Source organism: Aquarana catesbeiana, linkage group LG07 (genome assembly GCF_042186555.1).
Source record: "Aquarana catesbeiana isolate 2022-GZ linkage group LG07, ASM4218655v1, whole genome shotgun sequence".
NCBI lineage: Eukaryota > Metazoa > Chordata > Amphibia > Anura > Ranidae > Aquarana > Aquarana catesbeiana.
The window spans coordinates 21,465,696-21,485,434 of record NC_133330.1 but is presented as its reverse complement, the minus strand read 5'-3'; the positions used below and the strand labels follow the sequence as shown (position 1 = coordinate 21,485,434).

The 19,739-nt window shown below is 51.1% G+C and overlaps 1 protein-coding gene across 2 annotated transcripts in view; it reads right to left on the bottom strand.

The window, feature by feature from the left end:
• The window catches only part of NR2C2 (nuclear receptor subfamily 2 group C member 2), a 66,584-nt gene extending 47,922 nt beyond the window's left edge, over positions 1-18,662 (bottom strand). The window contains exon 1 of one of the 2 annotated variants that reach the window (XM_073591747.1): positions 18,207-18,662. The gene's annotated coding sequence lies outside the window, so the exon portion shown is untranslated. The remainder of the gene's footprint in view (positions 1-18,206) is intronic. The other variant, XM_073591748.1, reaches the window with a different exon arrangement.
• Between the last annotated feature and the right edge of the window lie 1,077 nt (positions 18,663-19,739).

The window sequence follows — 19,739 nt, the reverse complement described above, 5'->3', positions numbered from 1 at the left end:
TTACTGTGTCCCTACAGAGTAGTGGCTGGAACCACAGTGTGGGGGGGATGCAGGCACCTAATCCAAAAGTACATTTGATGCTGAAGATTGGCTGCTGCAGCTCCGGAAGTAAGCAGAAGATGGGGACACTGTCCACTAGACTGGTCAATATCACTGATCATCTTTGATGTAGGGTCACTTTTTTTTCTTGAAGACAGAATGAAACCATCAGCACATCCCCTACTGTTTCTCTCCCACCCTCTCTAGCTGTCCTAATGTGTAATCTGGCAGCAAAACCCTTCCGTTATACTCCAGCCCCTCTCTGCAGTTTTTGGACTGTAGTCTCAGCTGGAGAGGAATCAAAGCGTCTAGCATTATGTGGTTGTTTTAAAGCAGAAATTATTGTTGCCTGTTTACGAGGCAAGGCATCAGGTACTCATGAAACCTGGACAGCTGGTAGCAGGTGAGGGATGGACGGACAGAGGTGACCAAAGTCACTGTGGATGGGCAGCAGGAACCAACCTAAAACTTAAAGTGATTGTAAAGACTGAAGATTTGTTCCCTTTATGCATTCTATGTGCTCCCCCCACATCCCCCCCCCCCCCCAATACTCACCTGAACCCCCTCTTGATCCAGCGATGTGAGAGCCTCAGCTGTCCCAGGACTCCCTCTCCTCATTGGCTGAGACAGCAGTGAGAGCCATTGGCTTCCAGTGAACCAATGAGGAGAGAGTGGGGGCAGGGGCGGGGCCGAGCCGTGGCTCTATGCGTCTTATGGATGCATACAGCAGGGCTCAGGAGCGAGCATGTACCAGTGCCCCCATAGCAAGCGGCTTGCTATTGGGGGCACCGGTCAGAGAGGAGCCAGGAGCACCAGTGGGGAAAAAGAGAAGAGGAGAATCGGGGCTGCTCTGTGCAAAACCATTTACACAGAGCAGGTAAGTATGACAGGTTTGTTATTTAAAAAAAAAAAAAAAAGCCGAACCTTTAATAACACTTTGCAAAGCAGGAGCATTTGGGGAAATGTTTTTTTGATGCTTTACTGTGGGAAAAAGAGTGGAGCACATGTGACACTCCACCCAGAAGATGACCTCAGCACCCCTTCCACAGTTGAACAATGAGGGCGCCCTGAGACCTATGTACTAGCGGCAGCTCCTAATGCTTGGCCCGACATTGCAAAGCAAGAGCAAAGGGGGGGGGGGGGGGGGGGGGGGGGATAATTCCTTGATCCTTTATAGTGGGAAAGAGTGCAGAGCACTCCACCCAGGATGACCTCAACACCCCCTTCCACAGATGAACCACCGGGAAATGGGGACCCCCAGCAACCTATTTATCTGCAGTAGCTTCTGATGCTCAGCCCGACTTGCCTACTCATCGAGTGAGTCTTCAGAGACAGGGCAAGCGTTAGGGCAATGCCAGCGGCTGAGAAGCAATCTGCAGATAACTTTTTACTGGTACGGAGTCTGGAGAGAGCACCACATTGGAACCCGGTCAGTGAAGGTCACTTCTAAGCTGTCCTGCACCATCCAGTCCAGTGGGGATAGCTGCAATTGGAGAGACTACCTCTTGCCGTAATGTACAGAAGAGTCTTGCCTGAAGAAAAAAAAAAAAAACCCGCGAAAAAAAGAAAGGTGCTAGCAAAAATGGGTCTCCAGTGTGGGCATCTGAAGCCACAGTGTCCTTTCTGTGCATGCTGGCTACCCAGCATGCACCTGCCCATCTCGCGCGTGTGCGGTGCAATTTTGGTCAGTGTCAGGGCTGGGCTCTCCCTTCTCTGCTCAGCTGTCGGCTAATTGCCAGCTCCCATCTCTCCAGTTACTCAGCTGTTGATGATCCTGCTCGTCAGTCCTACCTACTTAAGCCGTCCAGTCCAGAGGAGCTCTGCCCTCGCCTTGGTCAACATCGCAGAAATTAATCGCCTGCGATCCTGTTCAAGACTTGCTTTGCTGACATCCCTTCTGGCTCCAGATCCTGCTTGCTGTTCCACTATATTGATCCCTGATGTTTGGCTTGTCTGACTATCCGTTGCGGTAACTGAACTTTGGCTATGATTTGGCTACGTTTGTTCTTTTAACTTTTATTATTAAACAAGTGTGATTTAACTGTACTTCTGTCTCGGCCTGATTTCATGGTTTCTGACAGTCAGCTTGGCATGGCACAGCCATGCCAAGCTGACCAAGATTTTCAATAGACGCCAATGTTAAATGGAGCCGTGCAAAGCCAAGCTGGCCAAGAATTTACATTGACGATATGCCAAACTGACCAAGATCTCCCAGGAGCCAATGCAAAATTGGAAATGACGCACGCCGCCGCGGCCCCCTAGATATAGGCATAAATCAGGTAAATGAACAGAGAAAATAAAAATAAATTGCCAATTCATTTTAAGGATGCACATTAGTGCTGCATTGTGAGGAGTGAAAAATGTGGGTGGAATTCCGCTTTAAGTGTCGTAGTTTCGGGCAAGGATGGGTCTTTTGGAACCGCAAAACAAAAAAACACACCGTTCTGATTTCTTTGGTATTTGTCTGCATTGGGGTAAGCAATGCTTGCCATGACTATGTTTTCATTTACAACACACAAAAAAATGTTTATTATGCACATCAGTAATGTGGGCCTTGAATGCCGAAACACAAAAGCTTCTGTTACATTCAGCTATCAATGGATCCCCATGCTTTCTACACCTACGGGGGTTAATTAACAAGGCTGTAACCATAGCAACCATATTTTCCCTTCCAGAACTTTACAGCAGTGAGAAGAAGCGCCTGTTCACACTTTGCTTTGGTCGGGCCTTTGATGAGCATCGGAGGGCATCACAGCAGGTTAAAAGGACAACTATAATATAGCAGAGATGTGAAGGCGGCCATTGCTGCCCCTGAGCCCTGGAACAAGAATGTGAATTAGGTCCTGTGAATTTGATCTGCATGCTTGTTCCGGGGAAGAGACTCAAAAAATTGAAGCCGGAGATAGCAAGAAGTGGATAGCACCAGCAGCCTCCATATCCCTCTCAGTGCAGCTAACAACATGGCAAACGCCACAATTTGTATGTGCTACAGTGGCCCAGAGAGTACAATCTCCCTCAGTGCTGTGAAGTGTATATACTGGCCCTCGGTACACCATACATTGTTATCAGTCCTATAATGGTGACCCCCCCCCCATTATTGTCTAACCACTTGCCTACCAGGCCAATTCTGACATTTCTCTCCTACATGTAAAAATCAGCATTTTTTTTTTTTTGCTAGGAAACAAATGCAAACATATGTTTGTTTGTTTTTTTTTTTTTAAGCAGAGGCCCTGAAGAATAAAATGGTGGATGCTGCATTTTTTTTTTTATATCACACAGTAGCGGTTTTTCAAATGCATTTTTTTGGGGGGGGGGGAAATACACTAATTTTAATGAACAAAAAAACAATATAATACCCAATTGTTGGGTAAAATAAGAGATGAGGTTACACCGATTAAATAGATTCCAAACATGTCACACTTTAAAATTGTGTAGGTTCGTGGAATGACGGCAAACTACACTACTTAAAAATCTCCATAGGCAAAGCTAAAAAGCCTTTACCAGTTTAGAGTTACATAGAAAGTCTGGTGCTAAAATTATTGTTCTCGCTATAATGTTCGCGGCGATACATCACATGTGTGGTGCGAACACCATGTATGTGTGCTGGGTCTACAACTTATGCATTCACCTTTGCGTGTTAGCACTTTAAATTTTTATTTTTTATTTTTACACTGTCTCTTTAATTTTTTTTTATCACTTGTATTGCTATCACAAGGGATGACCAAGTGATAGCATGGGCAGTGACAGGTTCTCTTTACTGAGACTGCTGGGGTCTATTAAACCCCAGATCTCTCCTCCGCCCATTAAAGCATCCAATTAATCCAATTAAGCCAAGATCATTTCGATCAAATGCTTTCACAAGCCGGTAACGGCCGGTTTACATTAGACCGAAACCGGAAGTGACAATCCTGATCGCTTCTGATATCTTACACCATAGCCGGCAGGGGTCCCAGGCTCCCCGGTGGAATGAGAGAGCCCGGGAAGGCGGCGGGAGGTGGGAGGATTCCTTTCGCCGCACGTGAAAGCGATCCAGCAGCTATTTAGCCGCTTGGATTGCTTTTACTTTATTCAGATTCACCAGCTACAGCTATGGCCCCAGTATATAACCGCTGAAACCCAAGGTGGTACAGGGACATCCTATGGGTGGGGAGGTGTCTGATCGGTGGGACCAAGCTGGGTTGCTTAACTGCAGCAGACAAAACACAGGTCATTGACCCGACTTTGCAGTCTTAAAGGGACTCCCAAATCCCCAAGACTAGTTAAAACAGAATTAGAACTCTTTCAGATAGACAAATGCAACATGCTTTTAGGTGCATTCATCTTGCATCATATTTGAGATGCTTCATTGTGAGTTTCTTCACAGGTACATCTGACCCCCTTCTACGTTGCAGCAAGATCCTTTAAAGCAGGGGGTCTCAAGCTGACGGCCCTCCAGCTGTTGCTAAACTACAAGTCCCATGAGGCATTGCAAGGCTGACGGTTACAAGCATGACCCCCACAGGCAGAGGCATGATGGGACTTGTAGTTTAGCAACAGCTGGAGGGCCGCCAGTTTGAGACCCCTGCAAAGGCTAAGTCCACCTTTTCTGGCCATGTTTCATGTTACATCCATATTAATGGTAACAGTCCAAACCCCAAACCCAAACCAGCTCCCCCCCCCCTCCCACCTTACTGAATCCAGAGGTTCTTCTCTCTTCTGGCCCCTGTCATTATTGGAATTCAGCATAGTTTAGCATGCACAGCTGGGTTATCTATTCGTGGAGATCACTAAGGCTAGGTTTCCACTCCTGTGTATTCTTCAGGTCTATGGACCTCAAGTCGCATCAAAGTGGGACCAAAGTAGCACAGGGACTACTTTGAAGTCGCTGCGTCTTGAAGTCGCACAGATATGAAAGGTGCTCATTAGAAATCATGGGGGTACGACTTGTCATGCAACTTTTCAGTCCCAAATCGCATGAAAAGTCGCACTAGTGGAAACCTAGCCTGAGATGTGAATGGAAAGACTACAAATCCCATCACCCCCCCCAATACAGGGACTTGTAATTTTCAATGGAGCACAAGTGTGGCAACATTACTACACTCGTAGTCCATTAATACGTCCAACAGCCCGGTAACTGAAGGTACAGACATGTGGCTGGGAAAATAGTCTGCAGGAGCCTTTACAACACACCCGTGAGCTGCTCATCGTGGTTGCAAAGCTTCAATGTAAAATAATTAAAAAAAAAAAAAAATACACATTTTTTAATTAACAAGGGTACATTTATTATATATTTTTTTTTTGTCAAGCGGGATGCAGCAGCTGTACGGACATCGCTGCTCCCAATTTGGCAGTCATGCAAGTTCACGCCACCTGAACGTGCCCTGTGTCTGTATTTGGGGCCACGCTTGTCAGGTTGTAAGTAGTGGTTGTGACTGTGCAGCCGTTCCATCCCAATCGACATGAATGGGATTGCCTGCAAGGAACACCTGTGCATCCCATGTGGGCAAACGCGCTCATCGGAGGGTGTACACTGTAGTACGCCCCATATTAACGAAGCCTAAGGGCTCTTTCACATGGACGATCCGTATGTCCGTTTTTCATCCTTCCGTTTTCGGATGAAAAGCGGACATACATGTATCCCTATGGAGCGTCGGATGTCAGCGGTGACATGTCCGCTGACATCCGACCCGCTCCAATCCGAAAAGTGTAACGGAGGAAAACTTACTACTTACCTACTTTTCCATCCGTTTTCAGTGTGCAGCGACGGACCTGTCATCTTCCTGCTCAGCGGGGATTGGCGGAGCGATCCCCGCTGAGCAAGCGGATGTTCACGGGGCGGATCATCACTGATCCGCCCCTTGTGAAAGAGCCCTTACACATATTTTGTCAGTTAAAACCATTCACATACACTATATTGCCTGCCTTTACACGCACATGAACTTTAATGGCATCCCAGTCTTAGTCCGTAGGGTTCAATATTGAGTTGGCCCACCCTTTGCAGCTATAACAACTTCAACTCTTCTGGGAAGGCCGTCCACAAGGTTTAGGAGGGTGTCTATGGGAATGTTTGACCATTCTTCCAGAAGCGCATTTGTGAGGTCAGGCACTGATGTTGGACAAGAAGGCCTGGCTCGCAGTCTCTGCTCTAATTCATTCCAAAGGTGTTCTATCAGGTTGAGTTCAGGACTCTGTGCAGGCCAATCAGGTTCCTCCACCACAAACACGCTCATCCATGTCTTTATGGGCCTTGCTTTGTGCACTTTTATTATGGCGTGGGGTTGTTTTTCAGGGGTTGGGCTTGGCCCCTTAGTTCCAGTGAAGGGAACTCTTAAGGCATCAGCATACCAAGACAATTTGGACTATTTCAAGCTCCCAACTTTTGGGATGGCCCCTTCCTGTTCCAACATGACTGAACACCAGTGCACAAAGCAAGGTCCATAAAGACATGGATGAGCGAGTTTGGGGTGCTTCACTGGCCTGCTGTCGGGAACCATGAAACAGACGAATACAGAAAATGCAGTAAAAAAACCTTTTAATAAAATGGTAAAAAATAGTACAACTGGTAAATGTAGTCAAAACATAGCCAGGGTTCGGTAGCCAAATCGGGTAGACAGAACAAGCCAGGAAATCAGGGAGCCAGAGATCAGCGTAGTCAAAGGTAGCAAACAGGATCAGGAACCAGAAGGAACATCAGCCAGGCAAATCTTCAACAGGAACACAGCAGAGAGTCTCTAGATATGTTTGACCAAGGCGAAGGCAATTGATGAAATGAACCAGGCATTTTAAATAGTAAGGAGGGGCTGGCTGTGGGCTTGACTGACAAGCAGGAGATGATCAACAAACAGGTGAGCCACTGTGGAACGATGAGTTCTGGCAATTAACCAACTGCTGAGCATAGAGAAGGAAGGGCTGAGAGCCCAGCCCTGACACCTGCACAGAGTCCTGACCTCAACCCGATAGAATACCTTTGGGATGAATTAGAGCGCAGGTCTTCTCGTCCAACATCAGTGCCTGACCTCACAAATGCACTTCTGGAAGAATGGTCAAACATTCCCATAGACACACTCCTAAACCTTGTGGACGGCCTTCCCAGAAGAGTTGAAGCTTTTATAGCTGCAAAGGGTGGGCCAACTCAATATTGAACCCTACGGACTAAGACTGGGATGCCATTAAAGTTCATGTGCGTGTAAAGGCAGGCGTCCCAATACTTATGACAACATAGTGTATGTATTCCATTTGTCTAGCTATGTGCCTGGAGCGCAGCTTTAAATCTCAGTTTTTAGCTGAAGCTCCCCTCTAACAATGTCGGCATTATAACGAAAGGCTGTGGCTGTCAGTATTCGGCTTTAATGAGCTGAACACGTTCAGATCTTTGTATGCAAACCATGACCGCATGCAACGCACATGGAAATGTATTCCAGGAAGGCCGGCAATGTGGGGCACCAATGGGAGAGCTCAGGGGAGAGATGAACATCTATGTAATGAGGGACGTGCATCTCCACCAGAGTCCCCCTAATAAAACCTGAGGGACGTTCCCACAAATCCGGGGAAAGTCTAATTATAGGCAGGAGAGCGGAACAAACTCCCTCATCCAGAAGAGACGCCTCATTACTGCACATACTCTTCACCCGCACTCACCCCCCACCCGGGCGACCATCAAACTCCGAAGGGTTAAAAAGAATCGGAATCAGAATCACATCTCCAAATGTAAATTACAAGAGAGATCTGTGTGTGGGGGGGTAATAAAACTCGCTTGTCCAGCCGGGTTTATGTTGTGCTAGAAAACTATTATTGGAACATCTTGTTTGCCTGTTAAAGTCACCTCCGTGTATCTCTTATTAAAGGGAGCGTCACCTTATATTTCAAACAATCGGCCTTCCCTCCAGTCTTGCACAGTTGTACCGGCTCCTCTCATGGACTGAAACGGCTTCCTCTGATTTCACCGCACACTGTGAGCTTCTCAGATGCTGCAGCAAGTCAGATAGAGCCCCGCCCCATTTCCCGGCCTGAGGACATCTATTATCATCTAGCCCAAAGGTTCTAAACAAAAGGACCAGTTTACTGTCCTTCAGACTTTACAGGGGGTCGGACTGTCCCCAATGGAAGTTTAAGTTCTCCTGGTGTCCGTGGGAGTAAAGAGTGCATCTTTGGTATGGGGGGGGGGGGGGATAGTGCTCCATTGTTGGGGTCAGCGGGTGGAGGAGCGCCCCCGTGTCTGTGCCAGCGGCTGGAGGAGCGCCGCCCCCACCTTCCGCGTCTGTGCCAGCGGCTGGACGAGCGCCGCAGTCCCCCCGCGTCCGTGCCAGCGGCTGGACGAGCGCCGCCCCCCCCGCGTATGTGCCAGGGGCTGGACGAGCGCCGCCCCCCCGCGTATGTGCCAGGGGCTGGACGAGCGCCGCCCCCCCGCGTATGTGCCAGGGGCTGGACGAGCGCCGCCGCCGCCCCCCCCCCCGCGTCTGTGCCAGGGGCTGGACGAGCGCCGCCCCCCCCCCCCGTCTGTGCCAGTGGCTGGACGAGCGCCGCCGCCCCCCCCCCCCCCCCCCGAGTCTGTGCCAGCAGCTGGACGAGCGCCGACCCCCCGCGTCTGTGCCAGCGGCTGGACGAGCGCCGCCCCCCCCGCGTCTGTGCCAGCGGCTGGACGAGCGCCGCCTCCCCCCCGCGTCTGTGCCAGCGGCTGGGCGAGCGCCGCCTCCCCCCCGCGTCTGTGCCAGCGGCTGGACGAGCGCCGCCTCCCCCCCGCGTCTGTGCCAGCGGCTGGACGAGCGCCGCCTCCCCCCCGCGTCTGTGCCAGCGGCTGGACGAGCGCCGCCTCCCCCCCGCGTCTGTGCCAGCGGCTGGACGAGCGCCGCCTCCCCCCCGCGTCTGTGCCAGCGGCTGGACGAGCGCCGCCTCCCCCGTGTCTGTGCCAGCAGCTGGACGAGCGCCGCCGCTCCCCCCCGCGTCAGTGCCAGCGGCTGGACGAGCGCCGCCGCCCCCCCCCCGCGTCAGTGCCAGCGGCTGGACGAGCGCCGCCCCCCCCGCGTCTGTGCCAGCGGCTGGACGAGCGCCGCCCCCCCGCGTATGTGCCAGGGGCTGGACGAGCGCCGCCGCCGCCCCCCCGCATCTGTGCCAGGGGCTGGACGAGCGCCGCCGCCGCCCCCCCGCGTCTGTGCCAGGGGCTGGACGAGCGCCGCCCCCCCCGCGTCTGTGCCAGCGGCTGGACGAGCGCCGCCCCCCCCCCGCGTCTGTGCCAGCGGCTGGACGAGCGCCGCCCCCCCCCGCGTCTGTGCCAGTGGCTGGACGAGCGCCGCCCCCCCCCCGCGTCTGTGCCAGCGGCTGGACGAGCGCCCCCCCGCGTCTGTGTCAGCGGCTGGAGGAGCGCCGCCCCCCCCCCGCGTCTGTGCCAGCGGCTGGAGGAGCGCCGCCCCCCCCCCGCGTCTGTGCCAGCGGCTGGAGGAGCGCCGCCCCCCCCCCCCGCGTCTGTGCCAGCGGCTGGAGGAGCGCCGCCCCCCCCCCCCCGCGTCTGTGCCAGCGGCTGGACGAGCGCCGCCCCCCCCCGCGTCTGTGCCAGCGGCTGGACGAGCGCCGCCCCCCCCCCCCCGCGTCTGTGCCAGCGGCTGGACGAGCGCCGCCCCCCCCCCGCGTCTGTGCCAGCGGCTGGACGAGCGCCGCCTCCCCCGCGTATGTGCCAGGGGCTGGACGAGCGCCGCCGCCCCCCCGCGTCTGTGCCAGGGGCTGGACGAGCGCCGCCGCCCCCCCGCGTCTGTGCCAGGGGCTGGACGAGCGCCGCCGCCCCCCCGCGTCTGTGCCAGGGGCTGGACGAGCGCCGCCCCCCCCCCGTCTGTGCCAGGGGCTGGACGAGCGCCGCCGCCCCCCCCGCGTCTGTGCCAGCGGCTGGACGAGCGCCGCCGCCCCCCCGCGTCTGTGCCAGCGGCTGGACGAGCGCCGCCGCCCCCCCGCGTCTGTGCCAGCGGCTGGACGAGCGCCGCCGCCCCCCCCGCGTCTGTGCCAGCGGCTGGACGAGCGCCGCCCCCCCCGCGTCTGTGCCAGCGGCTGGACGAGCGCCGCCCCCCCCGCGTCTGTGCCAGCGGCTGGACGAGCGCCGCCCCCCCGCATCTGTGCCAGCGGCTGGACGAGCGCCGCCCCCCCCGCATCTGTGCCAGCGGCTGGACGAGCGTCGCCCCCCCGCGTCTGTGCCAGCGGCTGGAGGAGCGTCGCCCCCCCCCCCGCGTCTGTGCCAGCGGCTGGAGGAGCGCCGCCCCCCCCTGCGTCTGTGCCAGCGGCTGGAGGAGCGCCGCCCCCCCCCTGCGTCTGTGCCAGCGGCTGGAGGAGCGCCGCCCCCCCCCTGCGTCTGTGCCAGCGGCTGGAGGAGCGCCGCCCCCCCCCGCGTCCGTGCCAGCAGCTGGAGGAGCGCTGCCCCCACCCCCCTGCATCTGTGCCAGCGGCTGGAGGAGCGCCACCCCCCCTCCGCGTATCTACCAGCGGCTGGAAGAGCGTTGCCCCCTGCGTCTGTGCCTGGAGGAGTGCCGCTCCCTCCCTGCGTCTGTGTAAGCGGCTGAAGGAGCGCTCCCCCCTGTGTCTGTGCCAGTGGCTGGAGGAGTGCCCCTGCATCAATGCCAGCGAGAGAAAGAGTGCCCCCGCATCGGTGCCAGCGGGAGGAATATTGTCTTGGATCAGTGAGAGGAAAAGTGCCCCAAGGGCCAGATGCCATCATTTGCTTGCCTTTATACGGCCTTTGGGGCACTTTTTCCTCTCACTGATCCAAGACAATATTCCTCCCGCTGACATCAGTGATGAGGTACTATTCCTCCAACTGACCCCAACTTTGAAGCATTATTCCATCCCCCCCCCTCATGCCAAAAAGGCACTTTTTACTCCCACAGACGCCAGGAGAATCTCAACTTCCAATGGGTACAGTCTGGCCCCCCTTAAACTCTGAAGGGACACAGTTTGGAGACCACTGATCTAGCCCTTTCCTCCCCAGCCTGACTGTCCCTGGCCCGCCCCTTTTATTGACTGGATTTTGGTTCTTTTAATCATGGAGGCTCATCATTATATGTGGGCGTTACCTATGCAAATGCAGCATTCCTAGGAACGCCCACTACTCCAGACAGATATCCACCCAATCAAAGTATTTTGATACTTGCATAACTCCTCCCAAGAGCCGGCCCCATTGCTTGCCTCAGGGCTGTAGGCTCCTGGGAGGAGTACTGGTGCTGTGATGTTCTCAGGAGCCTATGAACAGCAACCCTGCCAGCCCCTCCAACAAGCCATGATCTGTCTGCATTGCGTAGAGAATAATAGTAAAAAGAGCCGGCAAGACTGTAATCCTCGAAGTGTCATTTATTGGTACATCAGAGTGACAATAAAATAATAATGCCGACGCGTTTCGGCTATAGCCTTCGTCATTGTATAGAGAAGCTCAGACCCAGCAATGATGTCACCGGGATAAACGTATGACGGGTAATGAAAACAGGTTTTTTTTTTTAACAATATCATTAGTACATTGATGAGGGAATTGGAGAAACCAGGGAAGGAAAATAAAAGCAGATTTACGCTGCATCTGATCACCACAAACCAAAAACACAATTTAATTCATCTTTAATACGCTAAGAAAACTTCCCCCCTCTCTCTAGGTCTCTATACTTTATTTTGCTGAAAAATCACTTTGAAACCCCCCCACCCCCAGCATTTCTGGTTGTGGCCATCTTGAGTAAGGGCCCAGATAATTCATGCAGCATTTACTTCCTGGAATCCATCTGCTCTTAGCTCAGGCATGTAGGCAGAAGGGCTTACTTGGCTGCAGCCATCTAGGCAAGTATGAATAAAAAAAAAAAAAAAAAAAAACACACATACGTCTCTTTTAGCCCTGGTTCACATTGATGCGGGTTCAGCTGAACTCGCAGGATTTTAAACCAGCAATGCAGTCTGACTTCGGGAGCGATTTCAGAGACATCTGTGCGGGTTCATGCACACACGTCTATTCAAATCGCACGCCCCGAAGTCGCCAAAAGTAGTACGGGAACTACTTTTGGGAATCAATTGGTGCTGCAAAGTTGGCGTTGCACCGATTCGGACGGTGCCGTTGCCAGCAATAGCCGCGATTTGGCATGTCAACTCGCATGCCAAATCAGCCCAATGTGGACGTGGACTTAATGTAATGCAGTGCCATATCGCAAACATCAGTCTGGTCATGAAAAGGGGGGGGGGGGGGTAAATGTTCCAGAGCTGAAGTGGTTAACCACTTAAAGACCAGGCTTTTTCTGGCATTTTATGTTTACATGTAAAAATTTGTATTTTTTGCTAGAAAATTAGTTAGAACCCCCAGACATTATATATACCGCATTTATCGGCGTATAACACGCACCTTCAATTTAAGGAGGTAGGTTTCAGGAAAAAAACTTTTTTTTTTTTTAAATAAACCACTTTGAAGCAAAATAATGGTCAGTGCCCATCAATGCAACCTGATCAATGCCCATCTGCAGCTTCAATGCAGCCCGATCTGTGCCCATCAATGCAGCTGCCTGGTTATCACCCATCTGCAGTCTCACCATCTCTCATCAATGCAGTGCAGGAAATCACAGAGCCGTCATCTTCCGTTTACTCGGCTCTCAGTCCGGAGTCGCACACACAGTCCCGCCTCCGCTATCGGCATCGGTCCAGCTCCTGTGATAGACAGAACACTGGTCCAATGCCGGTGGCAGAGACGGGACTGTGTGTGTGACGTGAGAGCCGAGTAAACAGGAGATGGCGGCTCGGTGAATTCCGGCGGCGCTCTTACCTCTCCTTCCCCTCCGAGGTACGCTATCGGTGTATAACATGCACCCGTGATTTGCCCCCTATTTTCAGGGGGAAAAAGGTGCATATTATACGCCAATAAATACAGTATTTTTTTAAGGCAGAGGCCCTAGAGAATAAATTTGTGGGTTTTGCAATTTTTGTTTTAGGTCACACGGTATTTGCGCAGCTGTTTTTCAAACACAATCTTTTTGGAAAAAATACACTTTTTTAAAAATTTTAATGTACACAAGCACAATACATAATAACATATTTGTAAAATATGAAAGATGATATTACGCTGAGTAAACGGATACCCAACGTGTCACGCTTTGAAACTGCGCATGCCCGTGCAACGGCGTCAAACTAGGGCTGGGAAAAAAATCGATTTAAATCTTGAATCGAGTTGAGAGGTCAAATCGATTCAAAATTTAAGCAAATCGATTTTTTTAAATTTTTTTTTTTTTCAACGCGCCGGTCCCGAGGCGCTGCGGGCATGAGTTTTTAGGCGAGGCCGCGGCTTCGGCCTAGTCCGCGGCTATGGCCGGACGCCGTGGACTAGGCCGAAGCCGCGGCCTCGCCTAAAAGCTCATGCCCACAGCGCCTCGGGACCGGCGCGGTTTCCAAAAAAAGAAAAAAAAAAAAAACTCGATTCGAATCGTGAATCAAGTTTTTTTTAAGAGAATCGAAGATTTTTTTTTTTTAAGAAAATCTCCCAGCCCTACGTCAAACGATGTCAATTTTACTATCCACAGGTGCGGATTAAAAAGCCTGTAGGCTCGGTTCACACTGGGACGACTTGGGATCCGACTTGTCGCCCCTCAAGTCGCCCCAGAAAGAGATTCACATGACAGTGAATGGGAGCGTCTTAATAGACACTACTGAAGTCGCTCCGACTTCAGAGCGTACTCCCTGTACTACTTGGATCCGACTTGGTAGGCGACCTGTACCATAGAAATCAATGGAAGTCGCCTCCAAGTCGGATCTCTCTCTAAAGTCAAGCGACTTTGCAGGCAAAAAATTTCGTTTGCCCAGGCAAACCCCTCCCTCCCAGAGAGCTGATTGTCCTGTGATTGGCCACAGCCGAAGTCGCCTGTCCTGGAGGCGACTTGAAGTCGCGTTGTAATTTGCTGAAGTCGCGCTGAAGTCGTCGTTCAAAGTCGCGCTGAAGTCGTGTTGCCCCTGTGTGAATCGAGCCTTACAGGTCACCACTTTAGATATACAGATGGAGGTCTGGTGCTAGAATTACTGCCCATGATCGTTCATGGTGATACCTCATGGGTGGGGCGATCGCTTTTTGCGTGCGTACAGGAGCAACACATGCGTTTGCCTTTGCACGCAAACACTGAAAAACAGGGGCGCTTTTATTGTTACTTTTTTTTTTTTTTTAATGTCCCTTCAAATTATTATTTTTTTTTTAATAAGACCCCACATCTCTCCTCTACCCTGAAAGGTTTGAGATAAAAAAAAAAAAAAATACAAAAAAAAAAAAAAGTAAAAAAAAAAAAAACCACACACAACATCGATCTCTGCTTTCCAGGGGGAAAAAAATGGCAGTCAATTCCAGCCTCCCAGGTCCATCCGATCCATGACCAGCTCAATGGTAACCCGGCGGCGCCATCGGATACCGGGCTCCTCGTTCATACGGTAGAGCCCGGAGAGGCGCAAATGGCTTTTACAAAAACAGGGAATTGCCGGCTGTCAATTTTTTTTTTTTTTAAATACTGGGATGATGCTTGTAGCTGCACTCATTATCAAATTTCAGCGATCTCACACTTTGAATGACAATTGCGCGGTCATGCTACACTGCACCCATATGACTTTTTTTTTTTCCCCCATTTTCTTCGCACAAATAGAGCTTTCTTTTTGTGGTATTTAATCACAACTGGGGTTTTTTTATTTTTTGCTAAACAAATGAAAAAAAAGACTAAAAATTTTGAAAAACAAAACAACATTTTTCATAGTTTGTGATAAAATTTTGCAAGCAGGTCATTTTTCTCCTTCACCGATGGCTACTGATGAGGCTGCACTGACGGGCGGCACTGGTGGACACTGCTGGGGCTGCACTGACAATTGGACACAGCTGATCACTTGGTAAAAAGACAGAGCGATCACCGATCGCTGCCAATGCACGCCACGATCGGAGGGGGGGCTCACAAGAAGCGCAATCACAGGAGGACGTCTATAGACGCCCCTCCCGGCAATGTGCTACTGCGCTGTAGCAGTTTTTTTCCGGCTATAGCATGGTCGTGAAGAGGTTAAAAGAAAAGTTCACCGTTGGAACATGTCACATGTTCCAGCATCTGCAGCCTCCTCCCTGTGACAGCGGTCAGGGGGGATCTCCTCCCCGCACCCCCTGTCACAATTCAAAAACAGCACGGTTGTGCAGGACTCCGCCCACAGCGCTGTGCCATTCATTCACAGTTTCCTATGAATAAATAGACTACAAGTACCGTCATCCATTGCAGCTGACAGCTTGTAGCTCTCAGTGAGCTGCGAGGGGCGCTAGTGAGCATCCTCGTAGTTCATTAAAGTGATTGTAAAGTCTCGTTTTTTTTTTTGTTTTGTTTTTTTGTTCTATAAAAATAACAAATATGTCATTAGTGATGGGCTCGGGCGTGTTCGAAATCCCACGTGCCCGATCCCGCCAGGAAGCCGACACTGCACATGGCTAATCACAGACAGTGAGACATTTCCCGATCTCTGCAGCTGCGAACCAGGAAATGTCTTCCTGGCGGGATCGGGCACGTGGGATTTCGAACGCACCCGAGCCAATCTCCACAGGTTATACTTACCTGCTCTGTGCAATGTTTTGCACAGAGCAGCCTGGATCCTCCTCTTCTCAGGTCCCTCTTCTGTGCTCCTGGCCCCTCCCTCCTATCGAGTGCCCCCCCACAGCAAGCAGCTTGTTATGGGGGGGGGGGTACCTGAGCCGAGTCACAGCTCCCCCTGTCTGTTTAGGCTAACTGACTTTGACAGCAGCTGGAGCCAATGGCGCTGCTGCGGTGTCTCAGCCAATCAGGAGGGAGGGTCTCGGACGGCCGAAACACTCGTGGACATTGCTGGAGAGAGAGGGGGCTCAGGTAAGTATTAGGGGGGCTGCTGCACACAGAAGGCTTTTTTTTTTATCTTAATGCATAGAATGCATTAAGATAAAAAAACCTTCTGCCTTTACAACCTTCTTTTTCTCAGGTGACTGTCTGCTAGTATTGGAGGTACCCTGTTTCCCCGAAAATAAGACCTAGCGTGATTGTCGGTGATGGCTGCAATATAAGCCCTACCCCCCCCCCCAAATAAGCCCTAGTTAAAGTCCTTGTAGGTCTTATTTTCAGGGTAGGGCTTATTTTCGGGGGAAACAGGGTAAGGATTATTTGGGGGGTAGGGCTTATATCACAGCCATCACCGACAATAACGCTAGGTCTTATTTTCGGGGAAACAGGGTAGGAGCAGACAGTTATGCTGAAAGTCTGCAGGAGTCAGACGCTGCACTCATAATCTGCTGACAACGGGTGCAATGCTCTTAAAAAATAAATAAAAAATAATAATAATAATAATAATAATAATAATAGCACATTTTGTACCTGCAAAAAAGATGTGCATCAATTTTATTTATTTTTTTTAAGTGACCTTAACCACTTCTGGACCGCCCGCCGTCATTATACGTCGGTAATTCGAAGAGGGGTATCGTTGTTATGGCAGCAGCTAGCTACCAGAACCCCGGTATCCTCTTCTTCAGCGGGCGGTCCGCTTCAAGATAAAAGTAGTCTGTGCGGCAGATTCGCTGCGAGATAACTTTTGTCGGCGGCAGGAGAGGACCCTGCCTCCCGTCGCGCTGCGGTGCCCTCAGCCGCTTACCGGAGCCGTCGGCGGCGGAGGAGATCGGATCCTTCTTCCGGCCTGACATGGAGACGAGTGAGGGGGAAGATGGCTTCCACCCGTCTCCATATCATCGCAGGGCGGAAGCGACGTCAAAATGTCACTTCCGCCCATAGCTCTTAAAAAGGGACTTTTTTTTTTTTTAAATTACATTTTTTTTTTTTATTGCATTTTAGTGTAAATATGAGATCTGAGGTCTTTTTGACCCCCCCAGATCTCATATTTAAGAGGTCCTGTCATTCTTTTTTTCTATTACAAGGGATATTTACATTCCTTGTAATAGGAATAAAAGTGACACATTTTTTTTTTTTAAAGAACAGTGCAAAAATAAAAAATAAAAGGTAAAATAAATATAAAAAAAAAAACAAAAAAACAAACAAACACGCACCCCGTCCCACGGAGCTCGCGCGCAGAAGCGAACGCATACGTGAGTAGCGCCCGCATATGAAAACGGTGTTCAAACCGCACATGTGAGGTATCGCCACGATCGGTAGAGCGAGAGCAATAATTCTAGCCCTAGACCTCCTCTGTAACTCAAAACATGCAATCTGTAGAATTTTTTTTAAACGTCACCAATGGAGATTTCTAAGGGTAAAAGTTTGTCGCCATTCCACGAGCGGGCGCAATTTTGAAGTGTGACATGTTGGGTATCAATTTACTCGGCGTAACATTATCTTTCACAATATTAAAAAAAAGTTGGGCTATCTTTTCTGTCTTCTATACTAACTTTACTGTTTTATTTTTTAATTTAAAAAAAAAAAAAAAAAAAAGTGTATTTTTTCCATAAAAAGTGCGCTTGTAAGACCTTGTAAGACAAATACGGTGGGATGGAAAGTATTGCAACGACCGCCATTTTATTCTCTGGGATGTTAGAGAAAAAAAAAAAAAAGTTTATATATATATATATATATATATATATATATATATATATATATATATATATATATATATAATCTTTGGGGGTTCTAGGTAATTTTCTAGCAAAAAAACATTTTTTAACTTGTAAACAACAAATCTCAGAAAGAGGCTCGGTTAACATTTACATTGGCCAATTTTTTAGGAAACCATTAGGCCCCGCCCCCCCGTGCTCCCAGCTGCGCGCACATCCCTCCCCCTCTGCAGGTCACCTAAGGTTATCGGGTAGCATTGAGCAGCACCGGGCTGCAGTACACGCCGCCGACACTAGTTGGCGACAAAGCAGCAGCGCCGTATTCCTGACCGCCACGCCCACCCTCCGCGCCGATTGGCTCTGCGCCCCTTCAGTCCTGACAGCTGGCACCGCCCAACTTCCCAATCCCCAACAGCCGATTGGACCGTCTCAAAACGCGTCACAAAAATAAATAAATAAAAGCCGCTCGTTTCCAAAAGGGAGGAACATGGCGGCGGCTGGCGATCTGCCAAGCGGGAAAAAAGAGCAACGAAAGGGGGGGACGGGGAGGAGACGGCGGGTGTCTGACCGCGGGCGGGCTCAATGCTGCAGGGGCCGCCGAAGAGTTCTGGCGCCGGCTATGAGGAGGAGGCCCCGGAGCTCCCCCCTCCACCCCCCCCGGCCTTACCTCTGCCCGGCGGAGGTTCCAGTCACAGCCGCATCCTCTGAGCTTCCCGGCGGCCTCCGCTGTCCCCTGCCGCGCTCTCTCATCCGCTCCCGTCGGCGCTTCTCGGTAATTTTCCGGCTCTCCGGTGTAGAGGTCAGAGGTCGTGACCCCGCGCTCCTCTTCACCCCCCTCCGCTGCTTCCTCTTCCCTCTTGCTCGGCGCGCGCGGGCGGCAGTGACGTCACTGATGTACAGCCGCGGATAGGGCGAGGCGGGCTGGAGGGGGCGTGAACCAAGCCTCAGGCGGCTCCTCCCACGGCTGAAGAATTTTTCATTTTTTTTCTTGTTTAAACTTTATTATACATCATTGAAGAGATACAAAGTCATTATGCCTAATGAGTGAGCCCCATAATAAATACAATTAGGGGTGCCACCTTTTCTTCAAGTCAATCCCGAACACTTTATCGGAGCACAGCAATTTTTTTTTTTTTTAGTATAAACTATACATATACTTTGCGATTAAATAACATTTCTAATCATATGAAGGTAATCACAAGAGTCCCCCTTTACAGCAGAGTCCACAGAGATCCCCTTTACATCAGAGTCCACGAGATCCCCCTTTACATCCACGGAGATTCCCTTTACATCCACGGAGATTCCCCTTTACAGCAGAGTCCACAGAGATCCCCCTTTACATCCACGGAGATCCCCCTTTACATCAGAGTCCACAGAGTTCCCCCTTTACATCAGAGTCCACGGAGTCCCCCTTTACATCCACGGAGATCCCCCTTTACATCAGAGTCCACAGAGATCCGCCTTTACATCAGAGTCCACAGAGTTCCCCCTTTACATCAGAGTCCACGGAGATCCCCTTTACATCAGAGTCCACAGAGTTCCCCCTTTACATCAGAGTCCACAGAGTTCCCCCTTTACATCAGAGTCCACGGAGATCCCCCTTTACATCAGAGTCCACGGAGATCCCCCTTTACATCAGAGTCCACAGAGATCCCCTTTACATCAGAGTCCACAGAGATCCCTTTACATCAGAGTCCACGGAGACCCCACTTTATATCAGAGTCCAGGGAGATCCCCCTTTACATCAGAGTCCACGGAGATCCCCCTTTACATCAGAGTCCACGGAGATCCCCCTTTATATCAGAGTCCACGGAGCTCCCCCTTTACATCAGAGTCAACGGAGTCCCCCTTTACATTCATGGAGATCCCCCTTTACACCAGAGTCCAGGGAGATCCCCCTTTACATCAGAGTCCACAGAGATCCCCCTTTACATCAGAGTCCACAGAGATCCCCTTTACATCAGAGTCCACGGAGTCCCCCTTTACATCCACGGAGATCCCCTTTACATCAGAGTCCACAGAGATCCCCCTTTACATCAGAGTCCACGGAGATCCGCCTTTACATCAGAGTCCACGGAGTCCCCCTTTACATCCACGGAGATCCCCTTTACATCAGAGTCCACAGAGATCCCCCTTTACATCAGAGTCCACGGAGATCCGCCTTTACATCAGAGTCCACGGAGTCCCCCTTTACATCCAC